The sequence below is a fragment of the Cryptomeria japonica genome, chromosome 5 (assembly GCF_030272615.1).
Source record: "Cryptomeria japonica chromosome 5, Sugi_1.0, whole genome shotgun sequence".
Lineage (NCBI taxonomy): Eukaryota > Viridiplantae > Streptophyta > Pinopsida > Cupressales > Cupressaceae > Cryptomeria > Cryptomeria japonica.
This window is the reverse complement of record NC_081409.1, coordinates 182,685,784-182,698,531: the sequence shown is the minus strand read 5'-3', so window position 1 is coordinate 182,698,531 and position 12,748 is coordinate 182,685,784.

Genomic DNA, 12,748 nt, shown 5'->3' with positions numbered 1-12,748 from the left:
TCATAGATGTGTTCATATTGAGGAGGGACATAGTTGTAGCTTGTGTATGGACTACTTGGCATGATATTGTAGTGAGGAGTACTAGATCTAGGTCTATACATGTCATGACCATGAGGATAAGAGGTATCATAAGAATGATCTTAGATATTTCCCCCAAATTTGACACGGGGTCTCCTCGTGTCATGATTTTGAATGTCTGATTGAGTATAATTGTATGCATTGGTATTATCTTGGGTATCATCATGACCTCATGCATGGTGGTAGTTCTTGTCCATGGGAAAGGATGACTGCGGGGTTGTCCATGAGAGGTTCTATCATAACTGGAATGAGAATGAGTGTACGTGTTTGGAATCTTAGGTTTTTTAAATAGGGACGAAGGTGACTCAAGCATGAGATGATCTTTCTTACCACCACTATTGGGCCTCCTTTGTCTTGTATTAACTCGATTTGCTTGATTTGGATCATCCTCCAAAATTTGTGACATATCAAATCCATGAGGTATTCTTGTCCCACTTTGTGCCATGACTTGTAGGAAATATTGTCTATCTCTTTTCATAATTTCTTGAACCAATCTATTAAAATGGGGATCCATGATAGTTTCCTCAACTTCTACAGAATCCACAGATGCATTGTCATTGTCATTATTATTTCCATTGTTATTATCATTGTTGTCATTGTCTAGTATATTATTGTGGTTTTCAAATGGATTGTAGAATTCATCTCCATCAGACTCATAGGTACTCATGATTAAAGACCTTAAAGATTCTTAGGCTTCCCTTCTAGACCTTTGTGAACAAGTTTCAACCATGGACTAAAGTCTTGACCCAAAAATGAAAGGTAGGATGAAAATGCAAAGACTATGGAAGACCAAGAGGTGTATGAAGTGTAGATGAATCTAGGGTAAACTTGCAATGTCCAAGAGTGTAATACCAAAGTATGTATGTTTTTAGAGTAAGGTGTGGCTTCCAAAGAGATGATGGATCTCTTGACGAGGTAAGTTGACCTTGACTCCAAGTATGTATGTTTGAGAGTAAGGTGTAGCTTCCAAAGAGATGATGGATCTCTTGATGAGGTAATTTGACCTTGACTCAAGAAGACCAAATGAGACCCTAAGCTGATAGATCCTAATGTGGGACTCACCTAGTGTTGTGTTTTAGTAGGTTTTCACAATTTGATGAGGACAAGCAAAGTAACCTTTTGACTCAAATTTGGAAAATATGTATGAGGGCAATGCAAGTGAAGGAAAATGATTGACTGTGTATGACCAAGATAGGTTGACTGAAGAATGAAGCCCTATAGGAAGCAACCTTAGAAGCTCTTTAGATCTGAAAAACTTAAGTCCTTATTCTTCTCAAGAGTTTTCTTGTAATCTCTCAACTGTGAACGCAGACGCAGTTTTAACAAACCCAGACGTGATTTTGAAAATGATTTGCAATTATGTTCAATTGCGAAGTTGTTGAATGTGACCAAATATCAATGCTTTGACTTTTAATGGCAAGAAGACACAATAACAATGAAGACTCAATTTTTGAAAGTTTTTTGTCTTAAGGATCCAAAATGTTTCCAAATGTGAAGTATAATGTGAAATAGTTTTACATACACTTGAAAACATGGTAGACACAATGATTCTTTGTTTTGTTTGAAAATGTTTCAGTGTTTTGATCATGTAAGAACAAATCTTAGGGTTGGTCGAGACAATAGTTGTTGAATCTCACGTGGGGGGTTACCCTGAGCTACGCAATTCAAGAGTGGATACTTAGGTGCTTGACCCCACTGAATCCCCTCCATGACACTCACTTCTCTGGGGCAGCCAAGCACCAGTCCCCATGAAAACTCCCTGTGGCAAACTTTGTATCTCTACTAAGAACCATAAGAATGTGAGCTGCTTCAGAGGTTCGACCTCTTGCACCAACAACTAGAAGGTTTTTGGCTTCTAACACAAAAGGTGTCCAGTAAGGGAATCTGTTCGAGTGGCGATGCATGCAGCAACGTACGCTCCATTAAGGAAGGTTCCCAACTTATAAAGGTTGCGCTCTATAGGGTTTATGGGGAGACATGTTGTTGGTATGAACTAATCAGCACCCGTTGCTTGCAACTTTCGTCACAAACACATTTATTTATAGTGTCTTGGAAGAGCTTGTCTTTAGCTTGTTACCACTTGGTTCATTCCCTCTCACTTGGCCTTATGGGTTACTTGGGAGGCAGGCCCTCTAAAAGGTAAAACAAAAAGAGCCTATTTCTCAAGACACAAAAGACACTTGTTAATTTTAGAGCACCAATGGAAGTGTTTTGCTAGACTAAAAGAGACAAAGAAAGCAATTTCAAAATCAAATCTTTGCCCAAAGTTCTGCAACAAACTTGTTAGTAGTTTTGAGTTAATAGCCCTCCTGCAAGCACACAAGTTAAGTAAATTTTAGATCCAAAAGAATTTGTGAAATAGGGGCCTTCAATAATACATTTTTTGACAAATTCAAAGATCTGATTTTCCACGAGTTCTTTTGCATCATAAAAAATAGGCCAGCTGTAAAATTTCAAGAACTTTCCAAAAATTTAACAAAATCCAAAAAAAATGCTAATTTGCTTCAAAAATAATTTTTTTATGAAAAATCATAAGAAATTAATAGAAAACTCAAAATTGATCCAACAAATCTGATTTTTTTACTAGAAACTCTTGATACCATTCCTAGCAGTTTGTGAGATATGATCAAAATATTGAAAACCGCTAATTTTTAAAGATCTAATTTTTCATGAATTATTTTGCATCAAAATTAAAATCACAAAGAACAAATCCTATGTATAATTCTGAGAAAATTCCAAAAATGTAAGAAAATCAAAAAATTCGCTAAATTTCTCTTAAAATTATTTTTTTATGAAAATTCATAAAAAAATCATATAAAAATCACATATGCTCGAAAAACTCTACGTTTTTTACTGAGCACTCCTGATTCTGTTTGCGTCTTCTAAAAAAAAATTGGTATAAAAAATACAAGTTGTTTATGTTATCTGATCAAAACAATGCAAAACCCTAAATTTTAAAGATTTGATTTTTCATGAAATATTTTGCATCAAAATTAAAATCACAAAGAACAGAACTTGTGTATAATACTGAGAAATTTCCAAAAAAAATGCTATTTTTCTCTCAAAATTATTTTTTTTATAAAAATTCATAAACAATTCATAGAAAATTCAAATATACTCCAAAAACTCGGAATTGTTAATTGAGTACTTATGATACTGTTGTTGACCTACCAAAAAAAATTGGTGCAAAAATTCAAAGCCGTTTGTGAGATAAAATCAAATCTCTCCAAGATCTTAATCTTATGTCCAAAACCCTAGCTGCACAAGGTTATTCTCCAAATTGTTTTACAAAACAACAATATAGGGTTAAAAAATCCTACAAAAAACACAGATCTAACAAAAATCCATGTCCCACCGGACATGCCAAAATGTATATGGTGAAAAGTGATGATAAATTATTGTAAAACCATAAAGATCCAACTACAGACAATCTAGGTCCTACAATGAAACATTCACCAATACTAATAGTGATACCTAAGATCATGCAAATCAACAAAAATAAAGCAATATTACCATTCACATGTCTAGTAGGGTTTCAATATCCATTGTCTTCATATCTCCATTGATCTTGATTAATATGTTTGCTCTCAGATTTTCTGTGTGTACAAGAGCTCAAAAAAGAACGAAAATGTGATTGATAGAAGGCTTGATTGCATAAGATTGAGTAGACGCCTTGATTAGATGATTAGACAATTAGAATGCTCATTAGGGTTGATAATGAAGGAGAGTATCCTCTTATATAGAAGACATTGTAAGAAATGAAGGGACAAGATTAAGAGGTGTAAATATAAATGGTTGGCTAGGATTAAAGGGTAGGTAGAAGAAATAATAAAATGATAAAGGGGGTAGGTAAGAGATGAATAACATGTGTCATGGGTAGAAAGAATAATGAATTAATTAAATAAATAAAGATTTATTTAAATAATAGAGGTGGGATCAATTAAATAAATAAAAGTATTTATTTAAATTAGGAAAAGAAAATTTAAATAAATAAAAGTATTTATTTAAATGAGGAAAGGCTTAGAAGAGGATTAATGAATTAATTAAATAGATAAAGATTTATTTAATTAAGAAGACTTAGGATAAAATAATTAAATAAATATAAAATATTTATTTAATTAGACAAGACAATTTTAGGTGTCTACAGTTATATCTCTTTTCCTCTATTTCTATCTCTCCATATGTCTTCTTCCATCTCTTCCTCTGTCTCTATCCTATTAGTCTTTCATCTCTCTACCTCTATATCTCTCCCTCTCTCTACTCTATCTTCATCTTTCTATCTCTCCCTCTCCTTCATCTCCATCTCTATCTCTATCCCAAATCTCTAACTCCTTACCCCTCTTTTCTCTCACACTCTTATCTCTCTCTTTTCACCCCTATCCTTATTGCAAACATAACACAAGCCTTTTTGTAATGCAGTTTGATTATCTTCCTCATTCAAAGGTTTGGTTTTAGTCATGTTTGGATCCCTATAAGTGAAATCATAGTTGATTCAAATTAAGGTATCACTTCTTTAGAGATACCTTTGTCTCACAAGCAACATCATTTTCTAAATGACCTCATGTATTGCACAAATGTATGTAAAAAATAGACAATTTTTCCTCCTCATTGACCTTCCACACCTTTTCGGTGTAGCCATTGCAAACCAAAGTGCTATTGCTAGTTATTAATTTATGTTAAGGTAGGTCTATTACATTCATGTAGTTCAATTTTTCAAATAGTTGAATCAATTAACATTTAGAATTAAAAATTTTGAGAAAAAAATTTATGGTCTATACTTATTTTGTATTTTACATATCTATAAAAATATTATTATTATTTTTTATTTCTATTGATTCATATTGAAAATAATGGACCGTAGAATTTTCTTTGGTGTAAAATAATATATTTATCTACTTATAAATAATAATAATAGACTTTCTATTTTTTATTTTTTTTAAGATTAAAATTTCAATTAGTTGAACTAATTAGCATTTAGAATTAAAAAATTTTGAGAAAAAAATCTATAGTCTTGATGAATACTAAGAGGGGGGGGGGGGGTGAATTAGTATGCCTAAGAACTTAACCAAACTCTTAAATAGTTTTCCAGTAGACTGGTGAAGTAGTTTAAACAACAAACTGGTTAAAACATAAATAAGCCAAATAGCCAATAAAGCATTCACCCACAGAAGCACAATCACCATAACACAAGATATTTTGATGTGGAAACCCACTATGGGAAAAACCACGGTGAGTAAAACTCACAAGTCAACTATCTGCAGAATAGTAATCAGGCCAGTTAAGGTCAAACCGGTTAAGGCCTTACAATGTTCTTCACCAGAACAGATCTTGTTAGGAATCCAGATTTCTGTTAGGAGATAACTCTTGTTAGAGACTACCCTATTAAAGGATTCCAGATCCACGACTGTGAACCACCTTGTTAGAGGATTTACAATAGGCTTGGCTGGGGCTACCCAGCTAAGGGTTCCAGACTTGTCGAAGATATTAGTAATCAACAAGTGAATGATCTAGATAGTAGCACAAAATGCTTGATTAGATCCTTGACAACTCCTTGTTAATGCATTCAAGCATTACTTCAGTCTTCTATGCTTTGCACTCTTAATCTCAGTCATGATATACCTTTTCTCCTCTCAAAAACTCCTACATATCAACTTCTCTTCTATATATTCAAAAACCCTAGACATGATGTCCTTATATAGGAACTTGATTTCATGTCGGTCCAATAGGATTAGACTACAATTTCCTAGGTACAGTGCATCTAGACACTTTTGGTAACACGGCACATAAACACCGCAAAAGTGTCGGTGGATGATAACTCATCACACATTACATGTATACCGGTTAATTACATATACCAATCACCGGTTAACAAGTGAAGACTAGAAAACTGGATCATAGTCAATCTGATCAAAAGATTAACTGCCGCTCGGGGTCTTCGTTCCGCTTGAGGTCTTCATACCACTACGACCGGTAAGCTTCTACTTCAAAACACCGATAGTCTTCAAAAAATAAAGACTATACATACAATACCGGTTAGAAGAGCTTCCGGTTGAGAATAATTCATTTATCAAATAATTGTGTGTCCATCAATGACAATCACAACTAATCATCATCAAAATATCAACATAGTCCATATTTATTTTATATTTTACATATCTATAAAAATATCATTTTTCTTTATTTCTATTGATTCATATTGGAAATAGAGGGGTAGAAAATTCAGTTTTATTTGGTATAAAATAATATGTTTACCTGCTTAATAATAATAATAATAATAATAGGCTTTCTATAAATCGTTTTATGTTTTCTTCCCTTAAAATGTTGACTCAAATGGCTATATTGAATCATTTCCAATTTTAATCAAGAAAAATGATTTTTTCAAAAGAATACTAAAATAATAAGTTTAATTGTTTGGAAAATATTAATGAATTTCTTTCACTTATTTTCAATATTTAAATACTTATATTTGTTTTTAATTTTTCATAGTAAATTGATTTTTAATGGCTTTCTGTATTTTTTTTATTCTTTATAATTGTTTGGTGTATATATAGTCATTAAATTCGTGTTTTATTTTGGGTTTTGAATTTAAATTTATCAATACTCATAAAATCAAGTATATTGGATTTTAAATTTTAACTAATTAATTTTTTTGATCAAATATATTGAATTTTGAATTTTAATTAATTCATATTTATGGTCAAATGTATTGGATTTTTTTTCGTTACTAAATATTATTAGGTAACATGTTTTAAAATTATAGAAAATTAGATTGAACTTATTTGTTTTTAATTGATAGTTCAAATGTTTTAATTTTATTTAGAATTTATATTTATTATTATTATACATAATTTTTACATATAATATTGATTAAAACATTAAATATATTATATGTTTACTATCTATTTATATTTGTTATTTAAATATATACAATTTATTAAAAATATATAATTAAGTTATATTTATTATTGCAAATGATTAAGCCAATAATTGCTTACAAGCGATTATTCAAAGCTAATCATAATAAAAAATAAAAATTATTTGCAAATAGCAACTAACAATTAATAATTACAATATGAATTTTTTCACAAAGTACAAAAAGTGTGGTATGCTATATTTAGAGAGAGGATAGTAACAATAACAAAAAGAATCTTCCCATCTCTCTCTCTCTCTCTCTCTCTCTCTCTCTCTCTCTCTCTCTCTCTCTCTCTCTCTCTCTCTCTCTCTCTCTCTCTCTCTCTCTCTCTCTCTCTCTCTCTCTCTCTCTCTCTCTCTCTCTCTCTCTCTCTCTCTCTCTCTCTCTCTCTCTATACATATCTTATTTTATATCTCTACTCTTACCCTTTCTCGCCATCTATATCTCTTTATCACTCTCCCTCTCCCTCTTTCTTTATGTCTCTCTATCTCTTCCTCTCTATTTACTTATCTCCCTCTATCTTCCTCTCTCCCCTATGTTTCTAAACATGTTTTCCCCTTCTCTCTCTCTTGCTCTCCCTTCCTAGACCTCTATATCTATATCTATTTTCCTTTCTATCTCAATATTTCTTCTTCCTCCTTTTTTACTTTCTCTAAACTAACCACACTATTGGCAAGAAGTTGATGCATTGTGTCTCTTGTTTTACACATTTTTATTAAATTATAATGAATATGTAGATAGGGACGTGTAAGGTGACCAAAAACAAACAAAAAACAATAAATTAAAAAAAAAAGGAATGAATTAGAAAAATAGAATTTAAATAAATATTCAATAAATAAAAATAGAATTACTTAGATTGGTGTGTCCTACCTTGCATGTTCTTTTATATAAAATTTGTAATTGACATGTAAATATGAACTTATGAAGTGAAAGGAAAAATAAACTAGCAACAAACTTTGGTGTGAAATAGGTATGTCGAACAGGTGTGAAAGATTAATTAGGGAAAATTTTAGTTTAATTTTTGCATACATTTGTGTAGTACATGAGGTCAATCGGTAGGCCATTTGGAAAATGATGTTGTTTATACAAAAAAATGTATGAATGGAGAAGTGATAGCTTCAAATCAACTATACATCCACTTACAGGGATCCAAACACAACTGAAACAAAACCTATAAATCAAGAAGATAATCAAGATCCATTACCAATAGACTCATGTTATGTTTTCCATAGGGAGATAGGGAGAGAGGGGGGATAGAAAGAAGAATATATAGAGGGGTTGTTGGGGCATAGCAAGAGGGGAGTGGGGGCTAAGCGAGAGAGAGGGATAAGGAGATAGAGATAGAGAGGAAGATAGAGATAGAGAAGGAGAAGGATAGGGATATGGAAAGGAGAGGGAGGAGAGGGGATATATATAGATGAAAGATAAATACACACACATACACACGGAGAGAGAGAGAGAGAGAGAGAGAGAGAGAGAGAGAGAGAGAGAGAGAGAGAGATGTCTAGACAAAGTAGCGAAGAGATGAAGATAGAGGTTGAGATGAAGATAGAGGTAGAGATGAAGATAGATTGAGAGAAGAAAATGGAGACAAATAGATAGAGATATATAAAGAGGTAGAGGGACAGATAAAGATAGACATAGATCTAGGGAGATAGAGATATATAGGAAGAGGGATGGGGAGGTAGATATATAAGTGGTGAGATAAAGTGAGAGAGAGAGAGAGAGAGAGATAAAGATATAAGGAGATATAAATGGGGAGAGTAAGAGAGTGATAGATAGATAGACAAATAAAAAGATGTAGAGATTGAGATAGAGAGGGGGAGATAGAGAAAGGGAGAGAGAAAGTGGGAGAGATAGAGATAAATGGGAAGAGAAAGAAAAAGGGATATAAGTACAAGAAGAGCAAGGGAGAGACGTGTAGAAAGAGATAGATAGATGGATAGGGAGTAAGTGAGCGAGGGAGAGATAGAGAGAGACAGGCAAAGGAATGTAGGAAAAGGGATATAAGAGGGGGGAGAGAGAAGAGGAGGAATGTAGGAAGAGAGATAGGCAGAGAAAAATAGAAGGAGAGATAACTCAATATATAGAGAGAGAAAGGAGGAGATATAGATAGAGGGATATATATAGAGATATAGATGGATAGGGAGAAATATATAGCAATAGGGAGAAAGAAGTAGTGAAATATATGTATAGAGAGAGAAGAGTGAATAAGAGGGAGGGGGTATATATATATATGAAACACAATAAAATGGTCAATCAAGATTAGTTGTCAACATAAAACTAAAACCATTTAAAATATTTATCAAGGAAGATTAGTAAACAAGAAGCTAGGAAATAAACAAAATGAAATGAATACAAACGTTCCCCATGATGCTCCCTTGCGTTAGCTCTTCCTTGTCCTCCTCCTCTCCAAGATCCTACTACTATGTGGAGTATGCCCTTAGTTTGAGAACTTAACACAAAAGGGATGCCAAATGGAGGATGGGAGATGATTGATTATGTCAAGTATGGATCAAGCTTGCAAATGAAGTGTTGATGTAAACTAGAAACTCCAACTAGTTGAAGAGTTAAAGCATTAAACAAATCATTCAAAGTCTCTACAAAATAACAATGCATGGACAATGAAGGAATAAGCCCTACTTATAGAGGAAATGGGAAAATGAAGGGTTGGGATTGAATGGATTGAGGAAGGATTAGGAGATCCTAAGGAAGTTGTAATCCTCAATCCATATGCTCCTCTTCAATCCAATCCCATGTTGAGATGTGTCAACAAGGGAAGACTTGAGAGGAGAGGGACAAAGCATTAAATGCTTGAAGAGACATGATGGTTACTATGGGTGGTTAGGTTAAGGTTAGGTTAATGGATAAAGCTTTTATCTAAGGGGTAAAGGAATGTGCAAGGATTAAAGGGTTAGATTGGTCAAAGTCTTTAAGGCTTGAGGGGACTTAAGGGTTACCATGGATGGTTAAGTTAATGGATAAGCCTTTAACCAAGGGTTGGGGGAATGTGCAAGGGTTAAAGATGGGTTAAGTTGGTCAAAGCATTAAATTATTGAAGAGACTTGAGGGTTACCATGGATGGTTGGGTTAATGGATAATTTTCTAACCAAGGGTCAAAGGTGGGTTAATTTGGTCAAAGATCCATGTGGGCTTGCTTGTGGAAGGGAGAAGGCCTTTAAGACTTTGTAAAAGCCTTAAATGTTTTGAGAATTGACTCTTCTCTAATCCCTTAGTTTAGGAATGCGCAAACACTTAGAGGGTTATTAGGCTAATAATAGGGGTTTAGACATGATTAGGAGAAGGGTTAGTGTGCAACTTGCATTTTCTAGAAAGTGCAAGTGGGTGAGGAATTTAGGAATTTAAAAAAATATTTATTTATTCAAATGTGAGAGATGGAATTTAACAAATGCCAATTTAATTAAATGTGAGAGAGGGTATTAATTAAACAAATATGCTTTAAAATATTTAATTAATTGTTTGAATATGGTTTAATGATTTAAATAATATAAATTGAATAATTTATTTAATTAATAGGAGAAGATGGTTAAGATGAATTAATTAAATATTAATTTAATTAATTATTGATCGATAGTTAAATAATCAAATAAATACTAAGTATTCATTTAATTAAGTCGACAGATTTGGGTGTCTACATTTTACCCCTCTTTGAGACGGTGTGGTTATCACATCATTTCTATGAGACATGGACCAGCTTTGATACCATGTGAGATTTTGCCAAGATCAAGAGGCAATGGAAAGCACAAATAAGAGAGACAAAATATTGATAGGAATAGACTGTATTCTATCAAGATGAAAATACTGATCAACTGGATCATCAATCGATGTTTACAATGAATATGAGCCTGCTTATATAGGCAAGGCTATATGGATATGTGAGCACACAAACATGATGTGGCTTAGTAAGAAACAAGGGTAGGTAGGAAATAGGTGTGGGTAGGTAGGAGAAACAATATAATATTCCACATGAGGTGGATCACCCACTGAATGTGGAGTGTAACAACAAGATCAACACCATAAGGTGGAAATTCTCCTACACACACTATCCCAATGTGGCACAAACACCCAAGTGTCTCATACCCAAACTACTATGAAATGCATTTACCTAAGTAAACTTAAGGTGTAATAATATCCAAGATGAATAATTAATTACACCAACAATTTCAAAGAAAAACAAGTAAGCATGGTACATGCCCCAACATGTTGGTGGTTAGGTATGCCCCCTCGAGAGATGGGATAAAATTATTGATGTTGTTTAATTGATCAATGGGTAAACTCACAATATTGGTTCCCACTTATTGGCCAACCTTAACACATAGATGAACATTTAAAAAAAAAACCTGCACTTTCTGACACCTATAACTTTTAACTATTAAGAATTTGAACATGATGTAAACTAGTGATTTGTAACATCTTGTCTGTACATTCTAAATATATCTTTTTCAAAAAAATTTGAAGAAAATTGTATTGATTTTTCCATCTCCCTTGAAAAGTAGTTTTTTTTTATAGCAAACAACATTTTTTAAGAGTGATGTGCATCTTGAAACACATAAATTTTTTCTTTAAATTATAAAAAATTAGTTATTTTGAATTTTGGTTTGTAACATCAATACCCAGTGCATGCAATTGGTTTGATAGTGATATGTTGGATATTTTTCATTTAATTAAGTTTTGAACTCGAACTAATTATAATTTAGACATAGGTGTAGTTTGAACACATAATTTGTTTTACATATATCAAAATTCAATTTATTTATTTCTGTTAGAAAGAAGACATCAATACCTAGTGCATACATATTTTCAGAATTTTTTTGAATTAGTTTACTATTTTTCCCAATGTGTTGAACAAAGAAGTTCATGTTCGATGAAAAACCTATGTTTGGTAAAATTGAAAAAACAAGTTCATAATAAACTCAATATGTAATTAAATTATAGTCATTAGAAAGCTTGATTCGAGGACTACCATACTAAACTTTGGGTTGTCAAGATTGTTTCATCTAAGCTTTCAACCAGAGGTTTGAAGGCCAAAAATCTGCAAAAAAATTGTAGAAAGTTTCAAAGAAGTGTAAAAAAGTGGGTTTGAATGAAACCCCCTAAATACCTTCGAATGAAGGGGGGTTCGAGTGAACCCCCCCCCTCCCCCCCCCCCTCCCCCAGTCTAATTAAAAATCAACAAAAACAACGGTTAAAGGGGGTTTGAGTGAGGTGGAGGGTTCGCTCGAACCCCAAAGGGTAGTTCGTTCGAACACACCCAGTACGAAGGAACACCCTCCGAAATTTTTTTCCCACCATCATGTTTTTCCTTCATGGGTAAAAGTGGGAACCATTATTGTGAACTTGCCCCTATATTGTTGAACATTCTGGTGCAATTGGTTGAAATGCCCCAGTTTTAGGCAAAGCGTGATAGTTGATGTCATTTGTTCACTCAGACAAGATAAAGTCTGAGTAATTGAGTCAAAATGACCTATTGAGACTTAAACAATTGACTGAATTAATCGATGAAGTCAAGGTATTTGAGTCAAATTACTCATTAAGACTTAGACAATTGATGTAATTGTCTGGTTTGATTGTGTTTGATTAGTTTACCAATTGACAGTTGGGTTTAAAAGGCAGACATAGTAACTTGCTTTTCTTACAAGATGACCTACAGGCGACCTTGATTTAGAGTACTTGGCTTGGTTGGTTTTGATGGGAAACAATGTAGGGTATACAATTATGATGACCTGTATAGGGAGG